Raw genomic sequence first — 17550 nt, forward strand, 5'->3', positions numbered from 1 at the left:
GGAAATAGCAAAGGAGGATGTTTTGCATAAGAAGCACATGAAAAGCAATAAAAATACTGTTATTAAAGATATTAGCAAGGTTTTGCATACAATCTTATGATGTAACTAAAATTGTAATCATGAATATTTCCATAAGTAACTGTAATTTGAGGGGTTTAGGTTTATGGGGCACTGGAAGACCTTCTGGAACAGGTGGGACCTGTTCAAGCCGGACAGGTTGCATCTGAACCAGAGGGGAACCAGTATATTGGGGAGGCGTATGTGTAGAGTAGTTGAGGAATGTTTAAACTAGGGATTGGGGGGGCAGGGAGGTTAGTTAAGAATTTAGCTGGGGAGAGACGGAAAACCCCAATAAATATTAAAAGTGGGCACTGTAAAAGGCCTACCCTTTGCGGTCTGTATTTAAATGCTAGGAGTATTAGAAACAAAATTAATGATTTAGAGGCTTTAATTTCATCGGACACTTACGACATTATAGGAAGAACTGAAACATGGATGAGTGACAATGATGGTGAAGAATATAATATGGATGGTTATAAGTTGTTCTGTAGAGACTGGATAGGCAAGAAGGGAGGTGGTGTTGCAGTATACGTAAAAGAAAACTTGCAGGCAAGGGAGCTCACTGATAATAATAAAAGTACAGAAGCTGTATGAATAAAACTAGATGCTAAAAACTCAAATGGCCTAATTGTCGGGGTTTGTTATAGAGCACCTAATATAGCTGCAGAGGAAAGAAAAATGTTATATGACGATATCAGGATTATGAGTAATAAAAATGATGTGACGGTTATGGGTTACCTGGGATACAGTGGGACCCAGTCTCTGGCTCTTCTGTAGATGAACTTGAGATGGTGGAATAGTACAGGATTGTTTTTTTTTTACTCAGTTTGGTAAACCCCTACCAGGGGAGAAGCCCTTCTTGATCTTGTTTTCTCTAATAACTAGGATTGTCACGGATCGACCCCGGGGATCCCCGACTGACGTCACGAAGATCACGCCTCCGGGGATTCCTTGATTCTACCTTCCCCGTTTTTATGAGCTGTCAGCTCTACGCCGCTATACCGGGATGTCCGGTTTCTCCGGTTCTCTTTGCATCCACCTACCACAAGCTGTTGCAGATCATATCTAGATTAGGGAGACTATTTTAGTTATCGGTTCTTGCACCCTGATGCGAGATCTTCAAGATTTACTCCTGAGTTCGAGCGTTTTCCTGGTTTTGTCTCTCCGTGTTCTCTGACCGTTGTTTTGCCGTTTTGACCCCGAGTTTCTGTCCAGCCCCTTTGATGCCCGAAGTGAATCGCCTGACCTCCGCCTGTACCCCGACTACGAGACCTGCCCAGCCCCCAAGACCGACTCCGTACATCGCCCGACCCCAGCCTGTTCCACGACTACGATCCAGCCTGCTCCTTCTGTTTATTCTGAGCAACACGTCCGCCAGGAAACCTTCTGGTCTTCAGACAGTTTTCGCTCATTTATTAAAATGCACCTGATTCCGCGACAGCATCCTCTTTGCCCCTACCTAAACTGTCACAAGAATAGGATTGGAAAATTAGAGGTTTTAGAACCATTGGACGGTAGTGATCATAACATGGTTAAATTTGAGGTTAATTTTAGTGTCCGAAGAGCAAAGTCCAAAATAAAAGTATACAGTGTTAGGAAGATTAACTTTAATGGTATGAGACTAGAAACTTTAAACTGGATGGAGTTAAATAGCAAAACGGTTGAAGAGGCATGGGATTTTTTTAAAAGCATGTTGTTGCAAGTGCAAGAGGACTTTATACCTGTTTCCAGCAAAACTAAATCTAGGAAACTGCAACCAAGGTGGTTTACTAAGGAAAGTAAGAATAAAGTCAGGAGGAAAAGGCCTCTGTTCCACAAATGGAAAACAACTAATGATTTCAAAATTAAGCAGGAGTATCTAAGTCTACAGGTAGAGTTAAAAAATAACATTAGACTCTCCAAGAGTAATGTAGAAAGAAAAATTGCATTGGAGGCTAAGGATGACAATAAAAGTTTCTTCCAATATTTTAACTCCAAAAGAGCTCTAAAAGCTGAAATCACTAATTTGCAGGATAGTAAGGGCCTTACAATTGAAAATGAAATTGATATAGTAAATGAGTTTTATGATTATTTTACACAGGTGTTCACAGTAGAGGACACAAGTAACTTACCACCATTTAGTACCAATACAGCGTCGTCTATGACCAATATACAGTATGTATAACTGAGGCTGATGTAGTACTAAGCCTAGCTAAGTTCAAAATAAATAAATCGCAGGGCCCTGATGTCATCTTACCTATAGTTTTAAAAGAGATGAGGGATATAATTAGTCAACCTTTAACTTTAATATTCCGGAAATCGTTATCTGCGGGTGTGGTACCTTCAGATTGGAAGCATGCTAATATAACGCCCATATTCAAAAAGGGGATAGAAGTAATTCAGCAAACTATAGGCCAAATCAGTTTACTGGAAAAAGCATTACTGGAAAAATAATGGAAGCTATAATCGAAGTGAAAATAGTAAGATAGATAATTGTAAGGTAATCCATGCAGGGAGCAGAAATATAAAGTACAGATATTTTATGGGCTCCACTGAAATAAAGGTAGCTGATTACGAGAAAGATCCCTGTGTGTATGTTGATGCTTCCATGTCCCACTCTCGCCAGAGTGGGGAAGCAATAAAAAAGGCCAATAGAATGTTGGGTTATATCTCTAGGTGTGTGGAGTTTAAGTCAAGGGAGGTGATGTTACATTTATATAATTCCTTGGTAGGACCCCACCTATAATATTGTGTGCAGGTTTGGTCACCATACCTTAAGAAGGACATTGCTGCCTTAGAAAAGGTGCAACAGAGGGCTACAAGAATGATTCCTGGTCTTAGAGGAATGTCTTATGAGGAGAGGTTAGCTGAGCTGAATCTGTTTAGCCTCGAGCAAAGGAGACTAAGGGGGGACATGATCCAGGTCTATAAGATTCTAACAGGTCTGGATGCTGTTCAGCCAAATGGCTATTTCAATATTAGTTTAAATACTAGAACTCGTGGCCATAAGCGGAAATTAGCGGGAGAACATATTAAAACAAATTTGAGGAAGCACTTCTTTACACAACGTGTAGTTAGAGTATGGAATAGTCTTCCTGCTGGTGTAGTGCAAGCTAAAACCCTGGGTTCCTTTAAATCAGAGCTAGATAAGATTTTAACAACTCTGAGCTATTAGTTAAGTTCTCCCCAAATGAGCTAGATGGGCCGAATGACCTCCTCTCATTTGTAAATTTCTTTACAAACGAGAGATCCCCCAGTATCCCTTGAAGGAAGGCATGCGTGTCCTACTAAGCCTGTCTGAGGTCTGTGATGCCATTTCAGTAATGCACAACAACAAGGCTACTGGTCCTGATAGGATTCTAGCTGAGATTCTGAATTTCGGAGGGGTTAACGTCCATCACCATATTCATGCTCTGGGACAAAGAGGTGATACCATCAGACCTCAGAGATACACTTATTGTCAGCCTTTTTAAAAAGGGGGAGAAGGAAAATTGTGGAAATTACAGGAGCATTTCTATCCTGTCCACCACAGGGAAGATCATTGCCCGCATTCTCTTCAAAAGACTCATCCCCCTATCAGAGGAAATCCTCTCTGAATCTCAGTGTGGCTTTTGTCATGTCTGGGGTACAACTGATATGATCTTCACAGCGAGATAGCTGCAAGAAAAATGCAAAGAACAAAAGCAACCACTATACATAGCCTTTATAGACCTCACTAAAGCTTTCAATTCCGTTAATTATCAGGCCCAATGGAAAATCCTGTTAAAATGTGGATGTCCAGAAAAATATATCAGAATATTAAGGCTCTTGCACGACAACATGTCAGCTTCGTTAATCTGTAATAGCACTCAGACTGAACTTGAAAATATTGTCTAACAGGGATGCATCATTGCTCCCACCCTGTTTACAGTCTTCATAGTAGCCATTCTCCACCTTATTGGACACAATTTATCCACCGGTGTCCAGATCATACAGTCAGGGTACAAATTATTTGAACCCCTGCTGATTTTGTAAGTTTGCCCATTAACAAAGAAATGATCAGTCTATAATTTCAATGGTAGGTTTATTTGAACAGTGAGAGACAGTACAATAACAAAAAAATTATAAATTAATTCGCATTTTCATGAATGAAACAAGTACTTGATCCCAGGGCTATCAATCAGCAAGATTTCTGGCTCCTAGGTGTATTTTATACAGGCAACGAGCTGACATTGGGAGCCTTCTCAACTCGTTACCTGTATAAAAGACACCTGTCCATAGAAGCAATCAATCTATCCAGATTCCAAACTCTGCACCATGGCCAAGACCAAAGAACTTTCCAAGGATGTCAAGGACAAGATTGTGGACCTACACAAGGCTGGATTTTTTTGCTATTGTTCTGTCTCTCACTGTTCAAATAAACATACCATTGCAATTATAGACTGATCATTTCTTTGTCAGTGGGCAAACTTACAAAATCAGCAGGGGTTCAAATAATTTTTTCCCTGACTGTATATAGAACTGATGGAAGGCTGTTCAATGTAAATCGCTTCAAAGCCACAATGAAAATGATATGGGAACCATTCCATCCCTTCAGCTAAAAGTTTGTCTGAGTGATCCAACACCAGTCAGGAAGACTTACATTTCAATACCCAGGCCACTACATAAAGACGTCAAGGAGTACTTAGAACACCTTCTGAACAGAGGCTGGATCACGAGATCAAGGTCTCACTACTCAAGCCCCATTATCTGTGTAAGGAAGAAAGACGGCAGTCTCCAATTGTGCTGTGACTACCGTGAGTTGAACAAAAAGTCAATTCTAGACCGTCATGCCATACCCCGTATCCAGGACATGATAAACAGCCTCAAAGACAGTGAATAGTTCTCGGTGATAGACTAAAGAAAGGCCTACCACCAGGGCTTCCTGGAGGAGTTGAGCCGCCCTCTCACTGCTTTCATTACGCCCTGGGGGTTATATGATGGTGAGAATCCCATTTGGCCTATCTTCAGCTCCTGCCGAGTTCCAACGATCAGTGGAGGAGTGCTTAATTGGATTACGAGATGAGGTATGTCTACCGTTTTTAGACGACAACCTTGTTCACTCCAAATCATTTGATGATCACCTACAAGATCTGAAAATAGTTTTGTGTCGATACATCACCCATGGAGTAAAATTAACACCTAGGAAGTGTGAGATCTTTAAAAACCAAGTAAGGTTCTTGGGGAGGATTATTACGAAGGACAGATAGACAATGGATCCTGCGGAGGTTGCCCCTGTGCAGTCACTAAAGCAGAGAACACCCTCTACAGTTGGAGAGTTAAGAAAAATTTTGGGATTTGTGTCCAACTATCAGAGCTACAGTACATCCCAAATTTCTCCCACATAGCAAAGCCCCTTTATGATCTGCTCTGTCGGAGCAATGCAGCAGAGACCCCATTGAAAACAAAATATCAGAAAGGGAAGAAAAACAAACCAGAGCAGTTGTCCTCAGAACACCCAATAAAGTGGCTAGTAGAGCACCGACAAGTCCTCAGTCGGCTGGTAGATTTCCTGTCTGAGCCCCTGGTATTGGGATACCCAGACTTTGAAGAGCCTTTTGTTCTTCATTGTGATGCCTCACAAGAGGGGCTTCGGGCAATTCTGTATCAGAGACAACAGGGAAAACTGAGGGTCATTGCGTATGGCTCCAGGACTTTAATTGCCCAAGAGAAAAATTACCATCTTCACTCTGGGAAGTTAAAGTTCCTTGCGTTAAAGTGGGCCATATGTGAGAGGTTCCGGGACTACCCCTACTACTCCCCACCATTTATGGTATACACAGACAACAACCCTCTAACATATGTTCTCACGACAGCTAAGCTTAATGCAGCTACACACAGATGGGTAGCAGAACTTGCCGACTTTCAGTTTACAACTAAATATCACCCTGGAAAGGCTAATAGGGATGTGGACGGCTTGTCTCGCATGCCCTTTGACATTGAAGAATATATGCGTGCATGTTCACACAAGGTCTTACCAGATGTTATGACGAGTGTGACACAGGTTCTGTCTATCCAGCTGAAAGACAGCAAACCATGGCTGTGCCCGATAACCATTTCAACAATGTTAGATGGAGAAAATGTTGTCGGGACGACGTCTGTTGCTAAGATACACAGGTCAAGGACAAGATTGTGGACCTACACAAGGCTGGATTTTTTTTTGTGACTACCGTGAGTTGAACAAAAAGTCAATTCCAGACCGTCATGCCATACCCCGTATCCAGGACATGATAAACAGCCTCAAAGACAGTGAATAGTTCTCGGTGATAGACTAAGGAAAGGCCTACCACCAGGGCTTCCTGGAGGCTATACCTGGAGGATGATGGGCTGCTGTACAGGAAGACGGCTCTTAGATCCCAGTTGGTCCTACCAGAAAAATTCCCCAGTCTGGTGTTCAAGGAACTCCATGAGGAGATGGGTCATCTTGGGGTGGAGAGAGTGCTCCATCTCATCAGAGACCGATTTTACTAGCCTTATATGCAGGGAGATGCAGAACAATATATCACCCGTATGTGCAGCTGTATCAAGAGCAAGCGCCCCAATAGGCCAGCTAGAGCTCCTCTGGTGAATATAGTCACTACACATCCCTTTGAGCTAATCTCAATTGACTACCTACATCTGGAGAAATGTAAGGGAGGATACGAATACATTCTGGTGGTGATGGACCATTTTACATGCTTTGCGCAAGCCTCCCCCTGCAGGAATAAGTCAGCACGGACAGTAGCAGAGAAGATATTTGGGGACTTTGTGTTAAGGTTTGGTTTCCCTTCACCATGACCAGGGCAAGGAGTCCACCAATAAGTTGTGCAGGTGGCACGCTTTAACAGAACACAAGGCTGATTGGAAGTTCTCTTTGGCAAAAGTAGTACACACTTTGCCCGTTACTTTCTGTTGTTTGGCCGCAACCCAAGGGTTCCCACTGATCTCATGTTTGGCCTGGAAAAGGAAGACAAAAGCCTGTCAATTATGCAGAGAAGTGGAAAACTCACATGGAGGAGGCTTACTAGATTGCACGCAGGACAATTAGTAGACAGCAAGAATGGGGGGAAAGCTCAATATGACAGGAAAGTTCAGGGCGCTGAGTTACACACTGGAAGCAGAGTTCTAATCCGGAACCTGAATGAAATGGAGGTCCGGGGAAACTAAGATCTTTTTGGGAAAATCAAGTGTATGTAGTAACCCAACAGAAATATCCAGACAGCCCTGAACTGAAGCCAGAGAACAGAAAGGGTCGACTTTGTGTTGTCCACAGAAATATCATGCTACCCTGCAACTTTTTCAAGGTGGGGAAGGACCTTGCACCAGCAAACGCTAAGCAGAAGTTCAGTAGAAGGGACAACCACCATCAAGTACATTCAGAATTGGAAAATAGCTCGGAGGACACTGAAGGAGAGTACGTCATTCACCCAAAAACACAGAGACTGGGTGAAGGAGTCAAGCGTCAACTGAGAGCTGAGGCACCTCCATTCTACCCCGTGGATGAAGCAACGGTTGTTGAGGTAGAAGATGATGGAGATGCCGTCTGCCAACAGCATCACAGAGGGGAGAGAGACATTGAGGATCTAGAAAATGGGGACGCTGACCCCCCAGGAAAAGTCACAGGCGGTGGTGCTGTTATGTCAGGGCCAGAATGTGAAGCTGAGTCTCCTGATCCTGATGAAGAGGAAGCGAATGCCCAAATAACTACTGCAATGCGACGGTATACTTTACGACATAGATAGCCAAAACAGATGTTAACTAATCAAGTGGGACAGCCCACTTTGTTTCCCTTTTCGCATTAATGGTGTTAATTGTCACTCAGGAATGAGATTGACATTAAGTTGTTAGGAAATATGTTACAGTAATTTTGTTAAATGGTACTGATCATTTGAAAGAACCCAATTCATATACATTATATGATGGTACTAAAATAGGTCTCCGGCTGAGTACCTTACTTTCAGGAAAGATACAGATATCCTGGCTAATGGCAGAGACAGCTGTGAACTCTTGTGCACAATGACACTCACAGCAACCATGTGACGTTAACAGGAGACAGACATAACATGTAAAACTGCTTACAGCAGTGAATCTTGTGTTCATTTTATATGGACTGCTGACTCCTATTCGGACCACCTGGTCAATACTGTACAATTAGCATAAGGTAGATGGGTGATCTCAATGTCGGGACGTAATTTCTTCTAGGGGGGGAGAGTGTGGGGATCCGGCTGTTTTATGCATATCCTAAGCCACCCCCATAATATTTTATTTATATTTGCGATGACTTGTTATGTTTGGCCACACTTCTAAATGAAGTGTGCTACTTACCACCATAACTTGCAGTTCACGCACAGTACTTTACGCCCGCCTATAGGTCGCAATCGGTGAACAGTACTGGGATGTCACGCAGCATTTTGACTCAGACCTAACACATCCAAAGTAGCGTTCACATGTGGGCATCCACGCTGCTAACCTGCCAATTATTTGTATGTGATTGCAGGTAAGCAAAGAAGCCACAAAAGCATATGCGAGGGGAATAGCGTAATAGATGTAAACAGTGAGAAAGCAAGTCATGTTTTCTTATTTTAAGAAGTGTATGTGAAACTCATACCATGTAAAGGGGGAATCTGCTTAATGGCGTTCGCATAAAATGCATCTAGTGACGGTGGTGAATAGCTGAAGGAATATTTAGTAATCTAGTTTTTGTATTAGTGGGCCAGATATTTTCAGTCGATGGATGGTTGGTTAATTGGTGTGAATGTGTTTCATGTTTATTTTGCGCAGCATTTTGGCTCAGACCGAACGCAGCCAAAATAGCGTTCACGCGCGGACATCCACGCTGCTAACCTGCTAATTATTTATGTGGCAATAAAAGGAAAAAGGAGAAATGTCACACAGAGTATTAATTTATTCAAGTGTGCTACACTACCACCAAAGGTTTGAGTAAGATTCTGCGCATCAGCTGGGAAGAGAGGCAGACTAACATCATCATCCTAGAAGAGGCAAACTGTGACAATATTACCACCATCATAAAACACCAGCTAAGATGGACAGGTCATGTAATATGCATGCCTGACACACGGCTCCCAAAACAGGTCTTCTACTCAGAGCCCTCTGCTGGCCAGCATGTACCTGGAGGATAAAAAAAGTGCTACAAGGACAACATCAAAACCAACTTGAAGAAATTACAAATAAACATTATAGCTAAAAACAGAACTAGAGAACTAGAGAAACAGCCTACATAAAGGTGCCACTCTACATGAGGACAATCTCCGACAGACTGCCAAAATCAAGCGGCAGCAAAGAAAGGAGAAAGTCACTGCCAAACAGGCTACCCCACACCCTACCCCCAGCACCTCATATCCATGTCCACATTGTGACAAGGTTTGTGGTTCGAGAATTGGCCTCTTCAGCCAGCTTGCGGATCAAATCATCTGCAATATTTTTGTGTTCACCCTTCTTAGAGTTCAACTTCTCTTGCATAGCTTGTTCTTTCTTTGTGGAATCGTCTCTCTCTCATGCAGTATACTGTATGAGAGAGACCAGATTCCATGTGGCAATTCAGCCTCCTTTGTGGTGTATCTAGTCCTTTCTCATATGCGTATCCCCGTTTCCTCTCACAGTTTCCATCTGGCTTTTGTGAAGTTGGATGCCTCATAGTTGAAAACAAAGAAAGAAAAAGCAAGGAAGCAAAGCTGCTTTTATGTTTTACTTGTACACATGCATTTTCTGCATTACTTTGCATGGACAGTAAGCAAAGTGTTAAGGCTCAGCCAGGGAAAAAGGTGACAATCCACTAGCGGCTCAATTGTCCAACACAAAAGGGAGTTTATTAAAGAAAACAGAACACACTGGGGTAAAATACAAAACAAAAATAACTAAAAACTAACAGAACCACTAATGACCTACAAAGGGAAACAGTTAACACAGAGAACAGAACTCAGTAAACAGGCAGAATAACAAATACATAACAATATGCACAATGAAATTAACAAAGGCAGGCACTTAAAGGTTGCTTTGCTTTGGTGGTGCACCAAAACAGTGATCACTGGCGTGATTATGCTTCATATGACACTGTATTTCCAAAATTAATGATTTCATCTCAAGTATACAACCAGTTTTAAGCAGCACTCTCCCACCTCCTGCTTGCGGCTTAGCAGCTGTCAGCCACGTCCTGTTAGCACTCCTTGTGGCCAACCATGGTGACCAACCATGAGGAAACCACAGTTACCACTGGCCTGCCTAGTCCTGGTTTGCCCCCTGCTGGTGCATGATGGATCCCTGGTAGACTGTCATGTCTGTGATGACCCCAGGTGTAAATGTTTTGCAGATCCTTTCTGCCCTGCTGGCTGGGTGTGTCCATGTGTCCCCGATCCCACCCACTTTTACATTAGCATATTTCTCTATGCCAGCTGGTTAATTTCTATTTTAACCACATCATGAAAAAGGCCTCCCAAGCACTGAAAAAGGAGATCTTTACTTTGAATTTGTCTTGCCTTCTGTAGTTGTAAACTACAGTGATTTTAAATGTACCAGACCCTTTGACAGGTTGGTAGTGATGCGAAAAATGGAGGTTATGACATCTTAATGTCTTAGAGAAATGTGTAAAAACAGAATGCATGTGGAATTGTTAACTACATCTTTAACAAACATTGATTTCATGCTTTCACATTCAGTTTGGTCTGTTATCTATGGGAGGTATTTTCTGCAAAAAATAAAATTAAAATGAAAATGATAAAAAGAAAATACAATCTCCACAAGCCCCGAAATTAGACACTACGAATAAGAAGCTAAATGAATCGGAAGCTGTAGATAAGTAGCTAACTTAAGCCGCGTGTGACTTTGCCATTAGTTTGGGCGAGACACAAGAAGAAAGGAATCGGCAAACGCACTGAGAAGCGCAGCAGTGATCAGTAGCTCCGCCCACCGCCCCGCTCCGATTAACATATATTTGCATGTAGTGAACTTGAAAATGAAAAGCCAAAGTAGGAAATGAAAAGTCAAATTGGAAAATGAAAAGACAAAAAGGGTTTTTAATTTTATTTTTCAATTTTTCACATCTGACTCATACATGAGTGGAAAATTAAAATGCAAATAGTGCTATTTCATTTTAATTTTAATTTGTGCAGGATTTTTACGCACAGACTTTGGGAAGTAAATGACAAAGTGGAGATTGTATTTTCTTTTTATCATTTTCATTTTCATTTTATTTTTTGCAGAAAATACCTCCCATAGTAATCTAATTGCTTTTAATATCATAAGCCTATATTTGTTACTACCATTATAGGTTTCGTTTTTATCATTAAAAAAATTGATTATTATTATTACTGATTTACAGAGAGAGAATCTTGTTGGGAGACACTGCTCCATCTGGTTTGAACTTCTTGGATAAGTTTCATTTTGAGTTTTCCCATCTGCTATATTATAATATTTAAGAGCTGCTGTTATGCAGTGGTGCTTGACCTGAAGAAGTCAGATAAGAACATAAGAACATAAGAAATTTACAAACGAGAGGAGGCCATTCGGCCCATCAAGCTCGTTTGGGGAGAACTTAACTAATAGCTCAGAGTTGTTAAAATCTTATCTAGCTCTGATTTAAAGGAACCCATGGTTTTAGCTTCCACTACACTAGCAGGAAGACTATTCCACACTCTAACTACACGCTGTGTAAAGAAGTGCTTCCTCAAATTTGTTTTAAAATGTTCTCCCGCTAATTTCCACTTATGGCCACGAGTTCTAGTATTTAGACTAATATTGAAATAGTCATTTGGCTGAACAGCATCCAGACCCGTTAGAATTTTATAGACCTGAATCATATCCCCCCTTAGTCTCCTTTGCTCAAGGCTAAACAGATTCAGTTCCGCTAACCTCTCCTCATAAGACATTCCTCTAAGACCAGGAATCATTCTTGTAGCTCTTCGTTGCACCTTTTCTAAGGCAGCAATGTCCTTCTTGAGGTATGGTGACCAAACCTGCACACAGTATTCTAGGTGGGGTCTTACCAAGGAATTATACAAAAGTGTAACATCACCTCCCTTGACTTAAACTCCACACACCTAGAGATATAACCTAACATTTTGTTCGCCTTTTTTATTGCTTCCCCACACTGGCGAGAGTGAGACATGGAAGCATCAACATACATACCGAGATCTTTCTCGTAATCAGCTACCTTTATTTCAGTGGAACCCATAAAATATCTGTACTTTATATTTCTGCTCCCTGCATGGATTACCTTACATTTATCTGTGTTAAATTTCATCTGCCAAGTATCAGCCCATTCACTAATTAAATCCAGATCCCGTTGAAGCCTCTCTGCTGCTAGATCAGTATCTGCTACACCGCTGCAAATTTAACCAGTTTACTGTATGTATTTGTGTCAATATCATTAATGTAAATTAGGAACAATAGTGGTCCTAAAATTGAACCCTGCGGTACCCCACTATGAACGGAGGCCCACTGTGACATTGTGCCTCTAATAACTACTCGCTGCTTCCTGTCAGTTAGCCAGTTTTTGATCCAAGCTGCCACAATTCCTAAAATCCCTGCAGCTTTAAGCTTTAGCAAGAGCCGTTTGTGGGGGACAACATCAAAGGCCTTCTGGAAATCTAAGTAAATCACATCATAGGCCTTGTTGTGATCAATTTCACTTGTAGCTTCCTCAAAGAACTCAAGTAGATTCGTTAAGCAGGATCTACCTCTCCTAAATCCATGTTGGCTATCCTTTATAATGTTATTTGCATCTAGGTAATCTACCATTTTCACTTGAATTATAGCTTCCATTATTTTTCCAGTAATGCTAGTTAAACTGATTGGCCTATAATTTGCTGGATTACTTCTATCCCCTTTTTTGAATATGGGTGTTATATTAGCATGCTTCCAATCTGATGGTACCACACCCGCAGATAACGATTTCTGGAATATTAAAGTTAAAGGTTGGCTAATAATATCCCTCATCTCTTTTAAAACTATAGGTAAGATGCCATCAGGCCCCTGCTGTCACGCCTCCTGGGGGCGTGACGGGACAGGTGTAGCTCTTTCATCCATGGATGACAGCTTAGTTAAAAGGGGAGAACTCACGCATGGCCAGTGCGAAGTATTAAGCCGATGAAAAGAAGCTATACCGAGCGTTTACTAGTCTTCCGTCTCCCCGATCTCCCGTACCTGTCCCAGTTACCTGTTTCTGTGTCTTCCTTCCGTAGCCCCACACCCGCTCCAGACTTACCTGTTCCATCCAGTCCGACTCCCTGTGTCCTGCCCTCCGTGTGTTTCGCCGTCCTGTGCTTCTTCGTCGGATTGACTCCCTGGCTTCTGACCTTCCTGCCTGCCCACCGACTACGATCCCTGCTCAACGCCCTCTGGTTTTGTTTGCTTCGGCTTGCCCCAAGGGAAGCTCTCGGGCTGCGCGGCTCCGCTCCCCTGCCGGGGACGGCAGCGCTTCCCATAGCGGAGAGCACGGAAGCTTTGCCTGTGTGTTATCGCTTGCCTTATTAAACTTCGGCATTTCTTGCATTTCTGGGTCCTCGCTTCTCTCCGCCTGTCTCGTTACAGAATACTTCGCCTTCAAAATGGACCCAGCGAGAAACCTGGAGACCCGGATAAGCGCTGTCGAACAACTCCTCGCGGCGCAAGCTGCGCAAGTCCCGCTTCCGGCTTCCCCACCGCGCGTCACTGCACCTCCGATCGCTATGCCGGAAAGATATGACGGTGATCCCGATCAGTGTAGAGGCTTTCTTATGCAGGTGGGCTTTTATGTTGAAGAACACCCTGAGATGTTCTCCAACCCCGGGGCGGAAGTGAGATTCACCGTCTCCTTGTTAACTGGGCGAGCCCGTGAATGGGCTACGGTGCTGTGGACAGATGATAGTCCCATCCTGCATTCGGTCCGCGAGTTTCATCAGGCGCTGCTGGAAGTGTTTGACCATCCGGCCGTTGGACGACGGCCTGGATGGCGTCTCCTAGAGTGCCGTCAGGGAAATCGAACGGCGGCGGATTTCTCTTTGGAATTTCGCACTATAGCAGCTGCTCTTCGCTGGCCTGACGACTGTCTGCAAGTCATCTTCCTGCGCGCCCTCAACCCCGACCTGCAGGACGAACTATCTGCCCGAGGAGAATCACCGTCTTTTGATGAACTCGTTCGTCAGGCAGTGAGGCTGGACAACACTGTAAGAGATCGTAGGCGCCGAAGAACCCCAGCAAACCCCGAACGAGCGATCACTGCAGCCCCTGAACCTATGCAAGTGGATCGGTCCCCGCTTACCTCCGCTGAACGCAGGAGAAGAACCCAGGGTGGACTGTGCCTATACTGTGGGGAAGCTGGGCACATTCTTTCTGCCTGTCCCATCAGACCCCAGCATGAACAAAGGCCCCTGAGGGTAGGTGTCTCCTCTTTCCCACTCTCATCAATCACTCAATTTTCTGTACCCGTCACCTTAAGCTGTGGGGGGGAGAGATATAAGGTACGGGCTCTAGTGGATAGTGGGGCAGCAGGGAATTTCCTGGATGGGGACCTGGCTAGACGATTACACGTTCCTCTACGGAGCTTAACCTATCCGATCACTATTCATGGAGTCACCGGTGAACGCATGGTAAAAATACGTTATCGTACTCACCCTTTCCTGATGCGAGTTGGTGTTTTCCATACCGAAGCTATAGAAATGTTTGTGCTTGATCGAACCAAAGATCCCCTGATTCTCGGCCTCCCCTGGTTACGCCGGCATAACCCCCGTCTGAACTGGAGAACCGGGGAGATAGAAGCATGGTCTGATGGATGTCTATGTGAGTGTTTGTCCCTCCCTTGTAAAGCCACAGGGGTGGAAAGTCCCGAGCCTGAAAATCTGGAGGTTGTCCCTCCGGACTATTACGAGTACTTGGATGTCTTCAGTAAAGAGAGGGCTTTCCGCCTTCCCCCACATCGAGGCAGTGACTGCTCCATCGATCTGCTGGAAGGAGCTACTTTGCCTCGAGGTAGATTGTACCCTGTTTCCCTACAGGAACAAGAATCTCTGGACTTCTACATACAAGAGGGAGTGAAACAGGGTATCATTCAACCATCAACCTCACCAGTCACAGCCGGATTTTTCTTCATCAAGAAGAAGGATGGGGGCCTGCGACCGGTGGTGGACTACAGGGCTTTAAACGCTATAACAGTAAAGAGAAGAGAGCCTCTTCCCCTAATTCCTTCCGCTTTAGAGCAACTGAGAGAAGCCGTTGTATTCACTAAATTGGACTTGCGGAGTGCTTATAATCTTGTGCGAATCAAGGAGGGGGATGAATGGAAGACGTCCTTTATCACCAGTAGGGGGCAGTATGAGTATCGGGTGATGCCGTACGGGTTGGCGAACAGCCCGTCTATATTCAAGTCATTTATGAATCAGGTGTTCCATGACATGATCGATAAATTTGTTGTTGTGTACATAGATGACATACTGATCTATTCTCCTTCTGAGGAGATGCATGTTCAGCACGTGAGACGGGTCCTACAACGGCTTCGTGAGCATCATCTGTATGTTAAAGGTGAAAAATGTGAGTTCCATCAAACACAGGTTAAGTTTCTAGGTTATGTGCTCCGTCCCAGAGAGGTGGCCATGGATGAACAAAAGACCACGGCCATCATGGACTGGCCACAACCACGGACTCTGAAGGAACTGCAAAGGTTCCTAGGTTTTGCCAACTTTTATCGCAGGTTCATCCGAAACTTCAGCCAGAAGGCGGCCCCTCTCACCTCCCTCACCCGTGGGAGACCTACCCGGATCGTTTGGACGCCAGTGGAGGTACGCGCGTTCGAATGCCTGAAAGAGGCTTTTTGTTCAGCTCCTGTGCTCAAACAGCCACGTCCAGAACTGCCTTTTGAGGTCGAGGTGGACGCTTCAGAGGCTGGCGTGGGAGCAGTCCTGATACAACGCGACCCACAGACAGGGAGACGGCACCCGTGTGCGTACTTCTCCCGTAAGCTGACGGCCGCAGAGCGCAACTACGAGGTGGGTGAACGCGAGCTCCTGGCGATTAAGCTAGCCTTCGAAGAATGGCGACACTGGTGCTAACGGATCACAGAAACTTAGAGTACCTGCAATCTGCTAAACGGCTGTCTGCACGTCAAGCTCGCTGGGCTCAGTGGTTCTCCCGTTTTGTCTTCCGGGTGAGTTACCTCCCGGGTAAGAAAAACCTCAAAGCCGATGCCCTGTCACGCCAATTCGACCCCCCGGAGAGCGAAGATCTGGCATCGCCTGTTCTCAGTCCTTCCTGCTTTGTCTCCTCAATTACCTGGGGCTTGGAAGACTCTATCCGAGCAGATAATGAGAATCGAGCAATCCCATCCGGATGTCCTCCTGGTAGATGTTACGTCTCAAGCTCCTATCGTCCAGACCTGTTGCGATGGGTTCATGCCCAACCAGGGACAGGGCATCCGGGAATTGCTGCCACTCAACGACTGGTAGAGCGTCGGTACTGGTGGCCCAGCTGGCGCAAGGAGGTCCAAGCCTTTGTGGAGAGCTGCCCGGATTGTGCCCAATGTAAGTCCCTCAACCAACGTCCTGCCGGACTCCTTCATCCTCTACCTATCCCAACCAGACCCTGGTCCCATGTGGCAATGGATTTCATTACAGACCTTCCTCGTTCGTCTGGTAAGACCATAATTTTAACGATCGTGGATCGGTTCTCTAAAATGTGTCGCCTGGTTGCCCTTCCGAAATTACCCTCGGCTGTAGAACTCTCGGAAGTGCTCATTCAAGAACTGTTCAGAATCACAGGTATCCCTGAGGACATAGTGTCGGACCGAGGTCCCCAGTTTGCTTCCAGAGTATTCAAAGAGTTCTGCAGCAAATTGTCTATCACCCTTAGTTTGTCCACGGCTTATCACCCGCAGTCCAACGGACTGGCCGAACGCACCAACCGAGAGGTGGCCAAAGCCCTGAGACTGCTGGTCCGCAAGGACCCCACCAAATGGTCCCAACATCTAGTCTGGACGGAGTATTCCTTAAACTCTCGGGTCAGTCCAGTAACCCACCTCACTCCATTCCAGTGTGTTCTAGGGTTCCAGCCACCTCTGTTCCCCTGGGACGCTCCAGCAAGTGCAGTACCCAGGGTGGAAACCTGGTTCCAGGAAAGCAGACATGCCTGGAGAACCATACAACAAGCACTACAGTCCCAGGCCGAACGGACCAAGGCCCAAGCCGACAAACATCGTCGCCCAGGATTTCCCTATCAGGTGGGACAGAGGGTATGGTTGTCGACCCGGAACCTTAGGATACCAGGCTGCCGTAAATTTACTGCCAGATACATCGGGCCCTTTCGCATACTGCAGCGTGTCGGGCCCGTCACTGTTAAACTGCAGTTACCCCGGGTATATCGGATATCTCCCACCTTTCACGTCTCCTTGTTGAAGCCTGTGAAGTACAGCCGCCTGCAACCACCGGTTCCGGCCGATGAGGATCCTCTACCTGTTCCGACCACCGCACCTACCTCTGTTGTGAACTACATCCTGGACTCCCGTTGCAGAAAAGGCCGCCTACAGTACCTGGT

Source organism: Paramormyrops kingsleyae, chromosome 19 (assembly GCF_048594095.1).
Source record: "Paramormyrops kingsleyae isolate MSU_618 chromosome 19, PKINGS_0.4, whole genome shotgun sequence".
Classification (NCBI taxonomy): domain Eukaryota; kingdom Metazoa; phylum Chordata; class Actinopteri; order Osteoglossiformes; family Mormyridae; genus Paramormyrops; species Paramormyrops kingsleyae.